Source organism: Lycorma delicatula, chromosome 1 (assembly GCF_047948215.1).
Source record: "Lycorma delicatula isolate Av1 chromosome 1, ASM4794821v1, whole genome shotgun sequence".
In the NCBI taxonomy this organism is placed as follows: Eukaryota; Metazoa; Arthropoda; class Insecta; order Hemiptera; family Fulgoridae; genus Lycorma; species Lycorma delicatula.
The window spans coordinates 285310887-285328680 of NC_134455.1; the positions used below are offsets into that span (position 1 = coordinate 285310887).

The 17794-nt window shown below is 30.7% G+C and overlaps 1 protein-coding gene across 8 annotated transcripts in view; it reads right to left on the reverse strand.

The window, feature by feature from the left end:
- The window catches only part of LOC142332386 (Ig-like and fibronectin type-III domain-containing protein 1), a 676608-nt gene that overhangs the window by 393189 nt on the left and 265625 nt on the right, over positions 1 to 17794 (reverse strand). For all 8 annotated transcript variants that reach the window (XM_075378862.1, XM_075378812.1, XM_075378850.1 and 5 more), the window contains one exon: positions 11423 to 11452. The gene's annotated coding sequence lies outside the window, so the exon portion shown is untranslated. The remainder of the gene's footprint in view (positions 1 to 11422; positions 11453 to 17794) is intronic.

Genomic DNA, 17794 nt, shown 5'->3' on the forward strand with positions numbered 1-17794 from the left:
AGCGAGGAGAGTAACAGGTGTGGGTCTGCGAGACGAGAGTGGCAGACGCAGTTCAGCGAGGAGAGACTTGAATCCAGTTCGATACGAGTAAGATGACGTCCCGAGTAAATCCAAGTATACAAGAAATACTGTCTGTGAGTTACAGTAAAACTATAAGTGTACATATGAAAGAAATAATGCAATTAACTTCATTCATAAACTGTTAGAGTAGATAGGAAAGGTATTTGCAAGTGAACACTATATGATTATTTGTTAATACAAGACTAGTGGTTAGAAAAGGTTAAGACTAGCGATTTCTTTTGTTAATGGGTCTGAATTCTAGTTTTCTGTTTATCTACCTGGGAAAAATTCCTAACAATTATTTATTTTAAACTCTGTCTTACGTGTAATCTGTATATATTATTTACTACTGACATTTATCACTATTGGATGTATAATACTTTGATTGTTATCTTTGTTGATTGCGTTATTTATTATGCTCTGTTTTTATGTCATATTTACTATCTTTATTATGTTATGCATTATGTCATGTACTATATTATGTATTAATTGTTTTATTTGTTTGTTAATGACATGTAATATTATTACCGTTTACTACTATTATTAGTACTGTTATCTTGATTATTATTATGGTTGTAATTACTATAATAATATTTGTGTATTTACTATTTTTTTTATTAACTGTTTCATTATTGTTGCTTATTATTATTATTGTATTTACCAACAATGTTATTATTATTAATTTGTCTGGTTGTAATTATGAACATTTTAAACCAATAAACTGTAATTATATAAAAATTCTAAATTGTCAACCTCTCAATATCCTGATCGAGCCGCGAAACACATGACAATAGGTGTATTCTTTACAACAGTATAAGTGTTTTTATTGTCTTAATAAAGCTATACCGTATAAAATTTTTAGTTAAGATATTTCTGTCGAACTGAGAATGTACAAGACTACACTTCATTTACACTCATACATATCATCCTCATTCATCCTCTGAAGAATTATCTAAACGGTAGTTACCGGAGGCTAAACAGGAAAAAGAAAGAAAAGAAAAAGAAAGAAAGTTAAGATATTTCCAGATTTTCTTTTTTTTTTTAAAGTTCCTAAAAGGAACGAGTATCCGACAGAATTCTGGTAGTTTTTGATTTGGCTATTGTTTTGATTATTGGTTAATCTATATATTGTTCTTTTCAAAGGTAAACAAATTGATAAATACATTTTTCTAATTAACGCTTCACTTAGAGTAAAGTTCCCAAAATTAGTTGAACTGTCGGTTTTATGAGTAATATATAGAAACATCCGTCTAAAAATTTATAATCAATGCTTATTTAATTTGTTAAAAAAACTATCGTTTCATTAAAATTGTTATGCCTTAAAATAAAAGAAGCTTTTACCTAGTAGTTAAATTTTTATACAAAGGATTAATGCAAATATTGGAAACTTTTTATACACTAGCATAAAAAATATGACCAAATATTTTACGCCATGTGCATAAAATTCGAGGAGTGGTTACTGTTTATAAAATTTCCACCACTGAAACTAGAGTGCGGGTTTTGCACAAGTGAGCGGCATAAGTACGTACGTAAATTTTTACGAATACCGTACATACAGACACGCGCGAATTTACATGCAGAGGGATCAATGAATAACCGTTTTTTCTATCTATTGTCAAATTAAATGCACGATTCTTCAAATACTGTTATCAAATAAAGCCGGAAATTTGGTTATAAGACAAAAAAGGAGGTCACAAAAAATTTATCTAAATTGTTTCATTTTGAAATGATTTTATAGTTTAATCTACTTTCCACTTTTCCTGATGAAAAGGATGAATATATATATACATTAAAACAGATATAATCGCCAAGCTAAAATCAACGAATATAAAGTTGAACAAATTATGCAGTTCAACATTATCTTCTATTATAATAGTATTACTCCGATGTTTAGTGGCTTAATTTCTAGATCTATTTTCTAACGTACACTACTATTAGTCTCTAAGTGCAGCACATAATTACTAAAATTCTTTTCATAAAAAAACATCATCTTTTTCTGTCTAGCCTCCGGAACCACCGTAAGGTATTACTTCAGAGGATGATATGTATGAATGTAAATGAAGTGCAGTCTTGTACAGTCTTAGGTCGACCCATTTCGAAGATGTGTGGTTAATTGAAACCCAACCACCAATTAAACAACATCCTACGAAAACTATACTGTTATTACTTCTTAAAGAATTAAGTTTGCAAAAGAAAGCAAGAAAATTATAAAACCTTTTCTTTTCACTTTTTCTTGAACTTCCGTTCTTACTGCTAATCCTTGATCAGTTACATCCCTTTGGCACTAATGATCCTCATTTTTAGTTTAAGTACAAGTTCAAAAATTAATAATTTGAATTTTTTTCTTTTAATGGAGTGAATAAAGAGAACGCATTAAAATTAGGACGCATTATTAATTATTTAAGTTAAGTACACTTCAGAAGGATAGAGGCATGTTTAGTATGGATGTTACTGTATTCATAAACAGGGAGAAGCAAGTAGGAATTTTCGGTTACTGAATAAAATTTGATTTTACGTTTGTAAATGTTACAGCATTTCTATGTGGAGTATCGTTATTGCATTTGTTGTTATTACCCGGTTTTATTTAATTCAATAAAATAATTATCATTATTCCTAGTTCTTAATCATATGTAATTAAATTCATATCAGTTTACAAGTTAAGAGATCCATCGGTTACAAACGTAAGACTGAATGACTATGTTAATTTTAATGTCAAACTCAACTATAACGTAAAATAAATATTATTGAACGATTTCATTTGTACAAGCAGTTACATTCTGTTGGTGAACACTTTACCATATTCAAATACACACAATTATACTCTCTCTGGAACCCACACATACGCATACTCTTTCATACAAAACTGCTGTTTTCTTATTTTAAACTTTAGGTTATTCTCAAATCAAACAAACCTATTTCTTATCGTACGACCTTAAATAAAAAGTTAAAATCCACAATTTACTGTGTGATTTAAATCACAAAACCGTTGGTAAAATTAATTACACATTGTAGCATAAACAGAAAATAGCTGTTTGCGCGTGTGCGCGCGCGCGTTTTTATGTATGTGGATATGATTTTTCTTTCGTACATACACGCATAACGACAGGAAAACAACAAAACAATACATATTAAAAGCTACTGATGCTGACACATCATTACAGTTCGAACACGTCAACATATACATTTTTTTACAAATAATTGTTTTATTCTCTGCGGTTGTTCATAGAATATTTTCTTTTAAAATATAATTCTGCCCCCCCCCCCCTACAGAGCTATACCAGACCTGAGTTAATAATCTAAATACCTTCAATTTTTTTCAATTCAGACCATGAAGATAATGTCTTCATGATAAAAAAAAAACCTTAAAAAGAGTTCATTTTACCAAAAAGACCATTAAATGGAAAAGTATTTTTTTTTTTTGATGTGGAAGGATTATAAAGAGGGAAGAAAGAAAATATTTTCTAAACTATCACGGAGGTAAATCTTGACTGTGGTAAAATCAAAGGATGATTTTCGATTGTTTTTAATATATATATATTTTTTTGGGTAATATTTCACGGAGTAGTTGTTAACCATAAAACATATATACAAAGTACTATGAGTTAAAAATATTTTTAAATCATATGTACCAAATGGTACTTAACTACATGAGCCGTAGATAAATTTCTACATTATTTTTAATAAACAGTTATAAAATCCAGTAAACCTACAACAGACTAGTAAAATTAATATGAAAAATTAACTGATCAATAAAATTATAAAAGTATTTTTAATGAATATTTTTTTAGTTGGAGCTAGAAATATTTCTGATAAAAATGTGAGTGTAACTATTATTAAAAATGTTGTTACTGTGTAAGAGATACTCGGTTTCAATATTAATATAATATTTGGAGACGACAGAAAGAGTAGAAAGAAACGTCTTTGTGAACAATTTAACAAAAGAGAATACTGTTCTGCCTGCAATTACAATGTTCTGAGCGTCAGCTGTGTTCCCGACTGACCTAACGTGGAACAAATGAACGGTAGTATCAATTATTAATGCGAACGCTTTGTTTTACAATTCATGATTCGTTAAATGCTTTATCTTATTTAAATATCATTAAATACAATCCGAAATTATTGATAATTATATTTAATAAGATGACGCTTATTCTAATGCAACATTTACTTACAACAATATGAATAATTATAAAGTATAAATTAACATAAAATCATGTCTCACTGAAGTAGTGCAGCAAATAAAAATAAATTAATGAACATTACATACCGGCTACACGAAAAAATTTAACAGAATAACGACTTCACAGTTTTTTTAATAATCTTTCGATAAAGTATTAAGAAAAATTCCTCCCCACCTCTTTTACCTCATTTGTACGCATAAGAAAAGAAAAGAAAAGAAATTCGTAGAAAAGAAGAGAGAGAGTGAGAGAAGATATGAAAGTGTTAGACTTTCCACGTTTACATGCAATGTAAAAAAAGCACGGTTTAAAAAATATATATCAACGTTTTTTATTAATTAACCATTTTATTTAATATATATGTATTTTTTGTTTAAATGTTGGTAATCAAGTTTCTAGTTGGTTAATAAATTGAAGTCGAATCTAATTAAATAAAGTTGAACTTTTCCACTATTTTTCATTACCATATACAAATAATTCCCATATTTGATGAAATTATTTGTGCTCTATACAATTATACTCGTACCTTAGTTTTAAAGTGAAAATACTTAGTACTTCCTCGTATTAATTTTTTAAAGTAAGTTCAAAATTATTCTGATAACTTTAACTGAGATTAATTATTTTGTTTTATTTTAGATATAAGAAACTTGGCTGCATTTAAAATCTTATTATGTACATCACTTAAACGTTATACTTTTGTAGAATATCCGCAAATATGTGTTAAAATCTAACTACATCAGCCACACAGATTAGAAGCTTCTTCATTCAACGGAATTTCTAAGTAAATCCCATCCAATATGATAGAAGTCTCAAAAAAAAGGATAACAGAAAAAGTATGGATATAAATGTTCCTCTGGTAGATGGAAAAGAAATAATAAAATTTCTGTGGTTTGAGTGACATTCAAAGTACGGAATAAAAACGCGTCTTAAAGGTCGTCTTAAACGACATGTAAAAAAGTACAGAAGAAAACTGATGCCATCATTTAGTTACTTAATTTTAAGTAATTACTTAATTCTAAATACGTTATACGTTAGAAAGGAATAATAGCAAATTATTTCTTAATCGGTGTGAAAAAAAAATAGCAAATAGTAAAACCGTAATTTCTAATAATAAAAGTGACCTTTTAAGATTTTTCAGCCTTAAAATTAAGATTAACAATATTAGAGTAAAGAAGTAATCACTTTAAAAACTCAGAAGTTAAGAAAGAAAAAAATTAGTGTTAAATGAAAAAAGTAAATTAGATGTATAATTTTTTTACAAAATTAATGAATAAACACACAAAACCTTTCAGAATTTTACTTACAAAAAATTTACCTAAAAAAATGTATGATTAATTAAATGCCTAACCTGAAATATCACACTATCAAATCCAATGACGCGCATATGATTTTAGAACAGCTTCTGTATTCAAATTCAAATTAAAAAGGCTCTAAGAATGAGGCAGAAAGTTTTAATCGTTTCTATTATAATTAAGGATTTGATTTTGTAAATTTAAAAAAGGTTAAACAAAACACCAAGCAAGTCAATTTCTGTTCATATAATTTTATTTCCTCTAAATTAAATGCATTTTATTTTCAGAATTATCACCATTTTAAGCCAATATTATTTTTCTTCAATTAATTCAAACCTGTCGAACTACATTTTTGAAAATAACACATTTTATACTTCTGTAAACGATTATGAAAAATCGTTAATAAAGGTCAATTAATTAAAGTTGTTAGTTTACTATCACAGACAACTTTTTTTTAATAATATTTGCGGTATTTATTTAAGTAATTACTGTTCCATTATTCTTATTAATTTATTAGGTCAAATAAAGAAGACGGTTATAATTTGGACTGCTAACGTTGCAGCCTGTTTTGTATTTTGTCATTTGTTATTCTGTAAATGAATAAACAGAATCTTAAACAAGATAAAGCGGTTGCAATGAATATAATGAAAACGGTTGTCTGGAACGTTCTGTTAACTTGCACTGAGAGATGTTTTCCATGTACAAATGCAATTCTGTTGAATAAACTTTATTACAATTACCCGCAGTACCTCTTCCTTGGTTCGTGGTGTATGTGGTCGAGCAGCTAACGCTCCTCATGTACTTTACGCGGAAATTTGTTAAAGATTATATTTGTAGGATTTAATTAATTATTTTAGATGAAATATATTGAATTGAAAGCTCTTCGTAGAAAAAAATAAAATATTTAGGTTACAAAAACATTGAAGGTGCAAATACGTAAAATTGTAATATATTATCGAATAAAATTTTAAAAGAATATAATAAAAGCGACAATATCTATTTTAAATAAAAACCAATATCCTCGGCTATCAATACCTACAACAACACCTCCGCAACCTACGAATTTTATCAAAAAAAGTAACAATTCTATTTAATTCTCAACAAAAGATAAACCAGAGAATTTTGTTTTTTATTGTTCTGTTATAAAATTAAATTTTACAAGGAAAATGTAAATTGGAATAACATGAGCATTTTATATAAATGTGAATGTATTTAAAAAAATAAAATCTTGAACAGAACACAATAAGACAAAACTAATCTTATCTGCAAACCAGGGAGTCCTCATACATTTTTTTTTTTTTTAACGTCCGGGTCCACTGTTAGTGATGCTTCAGAGGATGAGATGAAATATTTGTAGCGTGTGTGAAAATGCCATGCCCGACCGGGATTCGAACCCGGGATCTCCGGATGAGAGGCCGAGACGCTACCACTCGCGCTACGGAGGCCGGCGCATTTAACCAATAATAAATTCACACCAGTTAAGCTAATTATGACAATACTTTCAATAATTATTTCACTTATGTAGACAGAAAAGTAAAATATGAAGATATTTAATGAGCTTATTAAACAACTGAGTGCACCAGGGGCTTCCTGAACATGAATTGTCTTCTACGTTTACTGGTGGACTGGTCCAGTTCAAGGCCTTGCAGTCATTGACTTCTGAAGTCAGCAGCCAGCAACCCGAGCTTGTTTGTTTCTCCTCCCTGAACAACTTGTCTTGCTGTAAAATAGAGAGGAGGAGGAGAAGGTAATGTCGATGAGTCCTTTTTACTCACTACAGATCAACGAAAAATAACTTCCTTCCTTTCTTAAAAAATGAAACACTTATATGACAGTACAGTAGCTTTATTATTTAATCTTTATTACAGGCAATGTAGGATACATGATCAATTGACATTATATATGTTAAACTCATAAGATATATTCGGTTACAAATATTTCTTTATTTTCACAGACAAGAAATGATGAAACAGAAGAACTAAAAAATGTTTTAGTTTTTGAAATGGGTCAAAAATAAGAAAGGTTTTGTTACTTAATAAAATTAAATTTTGAATTTCAATTACACCGATTAATTTGTATTTAATTATCGCTCGAAAGCACGTGATTTTATTATGAGCCAAATGAAAGATAATCTAAATGAAATACTATATAATAAATAGAAAATCTAAATGAGTTATGGATAGTATAAACCAATGAACCTGGTAATAGGGGCTACTAAAGAAGACAAGGAGAGTCCTAGTATTACTAGTATGCAAATATTTAAAACTTCCTTGAATTACAGGGAATACATTTACTAAGTATTAAGTAATAAATGTTTTATTCAACTAAAATAATGTACATACAATTAACATACACAGTTTGAAAATAAAATATACCTCTCAAGTGTAACTAAATGTTTTTTTTTTTTGCTCAATAACAATTATAATTACAATCGGCACTCCTGCGGAGCCATAAGTAAGTTTCTGTCAAAAGCATGTGATAAGGAGGTCCTTAAGGAACCTCAAAAATAAATAATACACAATAAATAGTTGCAAATAAACTTAAGTATAATATGAAATTTCAAGCTCAGTCATAAATCACAAACCAGTAATTTCAGCACCACATAGTCCATAAATAAAACATTAATAACAAATAAAAAGAAAAAGATAGAGAAGTAACAAGAAATTAGATACGACACCACTAAACTTGACGTTATTAGATACCAAACTGTTACACACTCCCTAAGTCGAGTACATGGGCACGTATCAACCGTCGGACGTCTCTACTGTTATCGAGTAGATTAATTGCAAATTGGTTTTCATGACTCTCAAGCCTCTGCAGGTATTTGACATTGCACCGTTCTGCAATCTCACGAACCGATGGGAGCTCCAGATAATCGTGAATCTTATCATTTCGCGTGAACCATGGCGCTTCGGCAATTACCCTCGCTACTTTGTTCTGAAATCGTTGAATAATTTCCACATTACTAGTAATAGCCATTCCCCACAATTCTACATCGTAGATTGGGCGCAGGATAGCCTTATAAATTAAGATATTTTTGGATAACGTGAGACCTGAGTTCCTCCGTACCAGCCAATGAAGTTCCCTGTACCTTGCGTTTAGCTGTTTCCTCTTCATCCTCACGTGAGACTTTCAGGTCCAACGCCGATCCAGGTAAAGTCCCAGATATCTGTTTGCGGATCAAGTCTCCGTTTGCGGGATCAAGCCCGGAAGTGTAACTAAATAAATAAATTCTTTAATGTGTTCAAAAAATAGAATACATTAAATCAAATTAAAATAAATAAGAATAACTTAACACTGTACCAAGGAAAAAATAAACTTCCGCATGTCTCGTATTTTTCTTAGTTTTCATAAACTTTTAATTAAAAGAGATAGTTAAAAGTCTCTGAGTACATTATACCATATCTTTTACTAATTAGAAAATAAGTATAATTACATCCAAAACAAGTTGCGATCCTTTCTGGCAAAACTTCTACCATTTATTTATTCATTTTAATAATTACAGATCCAGATGTCAGTAACTATATCACCCAAATACACTTATCTGGTCTCTATTTTTTTTATATGTTATAGCAGTAAACCTGCAATGTTTAGCGTAAACGTGACCGGAATCTGAAACCAGAACCTTTTTAATGAAAGGCGCAGACGCTACTACGGTAGTCAGAGGCACCACTAAATAATATCCGATTTTATATTTTGGATAAAATTAGGATGTACGACTTTACCTGGTAAGTGCTTCAGCTAATTAACTTATTGTGTAGTCATCGAACAGAAAAAAGTTTTCTCATCGATCCATAGGCTGGCCTTTACATCTACTAGATTATAACAAGAATGCACTGTCATTTCTAGTCCTGTTTCTTCAGTACGGATCTAGCACCTTTAAATCTATAGTCTCAAAACCAGAAACGTGGAAGAAAAGATAAAGGGATGTGTTTGGTAGAGATTAAACGATTACCAACCCACGGATGAATCACGAAATAAAAAATAACCTCATTTATTAATTAACTCCAGATTCCGTTCTTGCACCCGGGGCCCTCTTGCTCATAACAACTCAGGACATAATAACATTTTTATTCAGGATAAAAATGTAGATTTCTGACTTATGACTTTGTGTTTGTTATATTGTGCAAAAATTGATTTTTTCTGCAGAAAATAAGTAGCTACCTGAGAACTGGTGTAAGGTTAAAGAAATCTCATCCACCTTCGGAACTAAGTGGTAGATTTAGTTAAACATCACTGGAAATTAATAATATTGATCAGTAAAGTAAAAAAAAAAAACATGGACTTACTTTTATTAGACCTCTAGCAAAGTAGTAAAATTGTATTGTTGGATATTTGAACATTTTATAACGATATGTTCATATTAATAACAATAATAATTATAGTAAAAAAAGTTACTATTCAGTTTGATCACTCTGTTGAATGATTTCTAACAAAAGTTTGTGTTGAACTTCAAAAGAAGAGAAATCAAGTTAAGTTACAAAGCCATAAGAACATTAAAGAAGTCTAGGTCAAGAGGCACGCTATACCTGTTACCTCCTTCTCAATGACCTTAAATAAAATTTCACATTAGCCAGCAAAACATGTATGCTAACTACAGAATGAATGTGCTTCAGTTACATAACCTAATATCACATGTTCAAGTTCAGTAGATCCTTACTAGTAAAATAATAATTATTATTATTAATGAGTTTGTTGCTGCAGAACTGGTGAAATTTATTTTCCAAATACTTTTTTTGAGGAATTTAATATTCTAATTTTTACTACCAAGAAAGAGTTTTATTCGTATAATTTTACAGGTTACTCGATCTACTTAAAAAATTTGATATTTAAAGGTAATGTAATGATTGCCTCACCATAAAAATGAAATTGAGGTAATTTATATCTATTACATATTTTTATATTAAAATTTTTATATTAGCATTTACTGGTTTATTTACATGCAGTTTTCTTATTCACTTTCAATTTCTGAAGAAGTCGTCTCTTATTATGGCCGGCACCATGAAAAATTACAATTCCGTTTTAAGTTTACAAATACACTCTAATGTTAGAAATATACATCTAGTTCATAAAGGTATGCTGAATCTTTCTGTTATGTACTATGTTTACGTAGACTTACTGCACAATATGTAACGAACTTTTGAACAGATATGAGAAAAATTGCTAGAAAGAACTACATTGCTATTTAAAAAGAGAAAAATTACATTGTTTACATGTTCATCCTAACTAAAATTACATTATTAAAAATTATTAATTATTGTTCGGGACGAAGTTCCTCTTAATCCAACTCAAACTTTCATTCTGAATGTCAAAATATCGATTTGGACTTGACATTTTTTAATACGGTTCAAAATTTTCGTTCCATAAAACATTAACAAATTTTGAGGTAATAATATACGAGTATATTAATTTTCTAAAAAAGTATTAATAAGAGATAAAATTAAAAGAAAGTCGTAAACAAAATGAAACTTCTTTGATAAAATAAGATTAAATACAAAGAGCTAAATAAGGTGTAATTAATAATTATAAAAGTAATTTATGATATACGAGAAAATCGAGGCTAAAACGATTTCCCTGAAACTAAGTTTGTAAATTAAGTCAGGTTGATAAGAATAGTATTCTAAATGAACTCCTCAGGTAACTTATTTCCTTGAACTTAAATGAGATAGAAATAAATTTCCTCAAGTTAACAAGGCCATATCTAAACCGAATTTTATTTCAATAAAAATTAAAGATACAGTTGTAAAACCAATTGTAAAACTACTACTAACCAAAATCATATTGCTAATAATGAAAATTGTTAAAGAATAGTCAAAATAGTCGATTTATGTTACAATTAATTAAAACGACCTTAATCCATATTACTATATAAAAATTAGTAGCGCTGGTTACCTTGTATCTCTTTGTCCAATTGAATGGTACCTGAAACAATTAACAATTCAATAAATTTAATACGACTGCATCACTAACATTTATATAAACACATAAAAACAAAATTTGTACTTTATATATTGCGTTTCAAATGTTTATTATCAAAAAGGTTGGTTTGTCGTCCACTTAATCCTTATCAACCACAATTCTTCTCCTAAATTTTATTTTAAAGGCCATTAACAATATAATGTAAATTTTAAATTAACCACCTTTACTCTTGCATATTTTTTTTAATAAATCACAAAACTGACTTTTTTTAAAATTAACTCTTTGTAGTGATCTTGTGAAGGATTTGAGAGAGAGAATGATAAGTCGCAAGTAATATCCACTGAAGGAATGGAATCTACAGAATATTATGTATATCCTGTATTTGCATTTATAAGTATGATGAAACGTGATGTGGATGATCTTCATTCCCTGATGATTCTGATACGTTGATGGGGCGAAACATGTAGGAAAAAAATATTTCAGTGACAATGTATGGTAAGACGATAGCATAAATTGTATATTATAGCTAATATAAATTATATGTAGTAAAAATAAAGAAAGTTAAGATGTATATAGGTGTTTTATTTTTAGAAATCCTGTAGTTTAAAAACCTCCCAGAAATTATACTTGAAGAAATCTTTTGTTTACGACTACAATATGTTTTCTAATATAATTAATATGATAAAACTTATATAATTTATAAATGCAGATATTAAAAAAAATAAAAATGATGATCTGTAATTTTTGTACGTAGGTGTAGATAGTAAATATTGCTCTCTCCATGTTTGCGACTGCTAGATAGATATACGTTAAATTAGTATTTACTATAATCTTCAGATTTAAAATAATTAAGAACGGTACAATATTTTATTTTTTTTAATCAAAAGGTAAACTGCATTATTAGTGGTTTTTATTTCAGAATTAAATAAAAATATCAACAAATCTTCTTTATTTTGCTTTTAATGGAAACAAATTTTGTCGTAAAAAGTTTGTTTATCACTGACTGAAAATACTTCTGAGTAAAACTAAGTTGCTTATCTCTTTGATTTGAAAATTTACCTCATCCTTTTCAACTCTCTTGATAATGGAATGTTATGCTAAATGGCATCATCATTATTATTTAAATTTTACTGCTTCCGTTTCAAGAATTTCTATACACTATTCTTATGATTAAATTATAACATAAGCCACTTGCTATTGTTTTCATACAATTTCAGATTCCATTATAAATTACCTTGAAGTAATTATTATGCAAAATTTTCTGTTTATCATTAACTCATTATGCAACTTACACGTTGACGGAGTTTAAATTCATCTAGTTTGGTGTAAACAACGTGTACTTTGTAAACTGTATTACGTTCTAAACAATGTAAGTAGATCACGTACGCATCTTAAATTAAAAAAAAAAAATAAGTTAAATACCTGCTGTTACATTACGTAAAATAAGGCTTGCGTTGTACACGAGCACAATAAAACTTTACAATAATTCATTAAATAGAAATAGAAGTGCAGATTGGCTACAAAGTCCATTTTCACGATTAAAAGGTTGGTACCACTACTTGTCGTCAGGTGATTGAGAAGGTTAAGCAGCTGCTTTCATTTATTCAACAAAATTAATTTATTTAACAAAGTTTGTTAATAATTGAACTTAATTTCAAGTTTTAAGTAGAATTTTGATTTGTACAGTGTTAAGTTAAATTGGTAGACGTAGGTGAGTATTGAAGAAATATTTATTGTTAGTATTTGAATCCATGAGCGTACAAACTCAAATGAAAGTATGGAAACACAGGTAAGGTGTTCACGGAAATCACTTTTCTTCTCCAATGACCGTTCCATTTACCTGAGGTATAGATTTCGGAAATTGTATTTTTGGTGTAAAGAAAACCATTTTTATCAAGATATCACAGATCACACACCACAAGAAATGATGCGGGGTAGCGATATCTGAAATGCATCTGATAGGATCAAACATTTTTTAAGGAAGTGTTAATAGAATTTCATATCTTAACATGCTTTAAATTTTTTCTATCGTCAGCTTCGGCTTGTCGAATGGAATTAACAGCAAGACTGAGATCCAGCTCATTACGCTCGTTCAGGAAAAAGCTTTTTAAATGAACATTTTGAAGGGTGTAGATTAAGAGGTTTCGAAATTCAGTGGCCACATAGGTCAAAAATCAAAATTCAAATTGATAATTTATTAACAATTTTCTCCCTATAAAATTAGCAAACACCGTATTTTATTATTCTCATTGCTTGATATTTTTCTCAGTCACACGAAAAATCATCGATAAATTGGATTTTATTTTCGAGAAAAGTTAATAAAAGTCTAATATAAGAAAATCTAAGTTTAAAAAAATATTTAAGAGTAAACACAAAGCAGTTAACATCAAATTTATAAAAACCATTTTTTTATAAATGTCATAAAAGAACCGATAAAGTTTCAAAATAACAGTGATAGAAATATTTCTTTTAAATTAGTTTAAACAAGTTTTCTAACGATAACGATTTTTTTTTGACAGAAATGTAAGAATATATAGAAAATTAAAGGAAAAAATGAAAAACACAGCTATTTAAAAAACTTTCCAATATAAAGTTATCTGCTACGACCAAAACATTTGTAATTGATTAAAAATAAGATACAAGGTATCCTGATATTTTCCAAGCCATTTTTCGAGTTAGACATTAACCTACGCCAGGCTTAATTAAGATTAAAACGTCACCTTCTTCACAAAGTTTAATGTTCCTGCTTCATATCAACTCACTAAGCTCACCGAAATTCAGTTTATGCACAACCCTGCAAGTTAAATCTTAAAAACGCTCACCAGAGGGACTGGCTTGTACTGAGCATTATTACTCTCAAAGAAAACAATCTTGACTGGTAGCTCTTGTACCTCACTCACTTTACACGAGATACAGCCGTGATTAAGACTGGGATGGGATATATAATCTAAAGAAATATATTAATGTACCGCTTCTATCAAGAAACACTACCTGAACTTAGAAGAGGATTTCTCTAACAGAAAAACAGAGTTTCGTCATCCATAAAACTCGAAAAATGTGGTAGAAATGTCTACATCCCAACCCAACCCCGTAGGGGAAGACACCCGCCTAGTGACGATCTGGTCGACACACACACCCCCCCACCCCAATTGCCCTGTTGGGGTTTAACGGGAGTCGTCTATCGCCCGCTGACGTTTTATATCTCATAATAATAAGCCTGGCCTCGTTGGGATGCAAAATCAACGAAGATTCGTCCCTCCAACATAAACCTCTGATGGAGACCAGCCCCTAACTCGAACACGTCGTGATACCGTGGGGAATCACGCTTTCCAGACTTGAAGATGAGCCTACATTGCTCCTTGAACGCGGCCTCGTCCAAATCAGTGTTCTGCTCTCGGATGAGAGACACAACCTCGTCATCGCAGAGGATCCGCTACATGTCATAAACTATAACACGGGGCCTTCTGAACACCTTGGGGGTCTACCTTGACCTCAAGCTTCTTGACCGCTGTAGAGTCCTTGATGATTTGCACCGTCTCCTTGTTTTCTACCACAACTACCAGCCCTTTGCAGGTCTCCTTAATTTCCCTAATCTTCAGGTGATTCCGGTCACCACGATGGTCTGCCCGGAAATCACGCTTAAAGTCTTGGTTCGTGGTCTTCAAGCTCTCTGTCTTGTTGACGAACAGGACCTCTGGCTTATTAGCCGCCTTGCTGCCTCACGCTTGGTCTTCAGCACATCAGCGTAGCGTCTGTGCTGCGCTGGGTCTTGGACCACCTTGGGAACAACTTTAATCTCCTTGGACTTCGAGGCCAAAGCTTCAAAGTTCTCACTCATCACCACAAAAGCTTGCTAACCTTTGCAAGACGGGAAAGAATGGTCTTCCTTGCTCCTGCACTGACACCGCCAGGAAGTGTGATGAACTCTAACAAGTAATCCAGATCCCCTGGACTACTTTAGCCAGCGGGCCAGAACTGCCAGTACTGCCAGGTCTGTCCTTCGCATTCTTAAATGCCTATACTACTGGGGAGGACCGCACCCCTGGGTGGGTGTCCCCGTGTCCATCGCGTCGCTTAATTCGTCTTCTGAGGAGCTCATCGATGGCACCGGCTCAGGCTTCCTCTTCCACCTGGACTTACGCACCTCCTGAAACTCGGGCATAACCGAAGTTTACCTACCACCTAGCACGCTAACCTGTCCTAACAACATTCTTGCTGTCTTCCTCCTACAATACTAAATTGGGCAAGCCCACAAACGTGACAACTTCCCGCAGCGAGACAAGCAGCCGGAGACCTTAATATTCTCCTGTCACACTACGCAGCTCTTCGCCGCTGCTGGATCGATTAAATGCAAAAAGGGCGCTACTCTTTACGCTAAAGGGCGCTACTCTTTACTCGTTACGGGAGCTTACAACCAGCAGTCGTTGCCACCTATTCGCCGCGATGAGGCGGGTACCCGAACAAATATTTGCCTTGTACACGTAAACAAGGATAATTGACGAGTCTTTGAATCAAACGATGCTACCGTTGCTAAAGATCTTAGAATCGAATTCGCCTGGAACTGTTTGAAGGTACACACTCGACAACAGCTGAAAACAGAAAAAGAGTCTCAACACAACGTCACTTTGTCCGCATCATAGGGCCAAAGTAGAAATGTCTACACTGAAAATTTAATGTTCAGCAGTAAACGGATTTTTCTAAGGACTTGTTTTGTTATTGAAGGAATATATTCTTGGAATATTAAATAGCCACTGGAAACTACAATTTCTGAGAATTCCGAATGATAATTAATTTTAAAATATTTATTTTAAAAGCATGACAAAATTTATCTGCATAAATAAGATTGCATTAATAAGTTTGCGTAATCCAATAACAAATAATGATCAAAAAATATTCGTGTAAAATGTAAACAAAACACAAGTGATTGTAAATTTGAAGACCTTGACATTAAAACATGTATTTTAGTGTCATGCACATCCACTTTTCGTGAGAAGTATGAATGAATACTTAACCAGTTTAGAGCCGTGTACACATACTACACTTACAATCATTCGCCTCATTCTCCTCAAACATATCACTATTTTTTCAGTAAATTAAAACCACTCTCTCAATTTTTTTAAATTACTGTTAAAAGATTTGATCATATAAATAACCAAATGAAAATCTAAACAAGTGTTAAAATTTAAAATTCTCTCCTTATAAAAATCACACTTCTACTTGAGTGGTACTATGTCAGCAATAGACTTGATTTGAAACGGTGAAAAATGTTACTTTTTTGAACAGAATATATCCATTTTACTCAATATGAAAAAATCTCATCTCCGATATATAAATGCAAATTTATAACTTTTTGTTTTTGTAGAAATGAAAGTTTTCATAAGGATTTTTCATAATTTATAATTAACTAAAACAATAAAAACATTTAGAAATTTAGGTGCGCAAAATGGTCAGCCTGAATAATCACTACATTATTTATAATTGATAATAAACGAAACAATAATTTTTTTTTTTATTACTGTGCAAGTTAATTTTATTTCTCTTTCCTAAATTTTATGTATTGGTTTGTTAAAAATTAATAAGCAGTATAAAATAAAAAATAAATCCATAGAAAATTTATACTTTAAATCTGTACACACTTTCATCAACATATCATTTAAAATCGATTAGAAGTGAGTTCATCATTAAAATCAACAGCAAATTAATAACATTGCATAAATTAGTCTACTTAAACTGGGAGCTACTTCCAGGGAATTAAATATAGGGTATAAAGCCACTACACTACAAAACCAGACTAAAAAGAAAATACGATTACTTCACTTACATCTAAATCATAATCATTATACCAAATAAATATTCCTGTTATATATTTCTTCTTCGTCTCTAAACGAGGTTAACATAATGATAAACAACGAAGCTTTTAATAATGTTCAAACACTACTTTCATAAGTATCTACAGAAAAAATACGATCAAACTTATTCAGTTAATTTTATCTCAGAAAATAACTGCACGCAGCACACATAATAGAAGAAATTATCATAACGTGCTTGTATATCTATATCATTCATAGTCGGATATTTTAGTTAACATTAACGCAAACGTGTAAATAAAAATAATAAAAGGATACCAAAAATGAAATTATATCAATTATAACATTAAATAGTAATTTACGTATATGAATAGTATTTCTCACAGCTTGTTAAACACAAGGAAAAATGATATGATATTTTTAATTTTATCCGATCATTACATATATTAACATACAACAATGCGGAAATTTATATAAAATTAATTTCGTAGATTATGCAAAAAAAAGTTGTTTCTTACATTAAAAATAATATAACGAT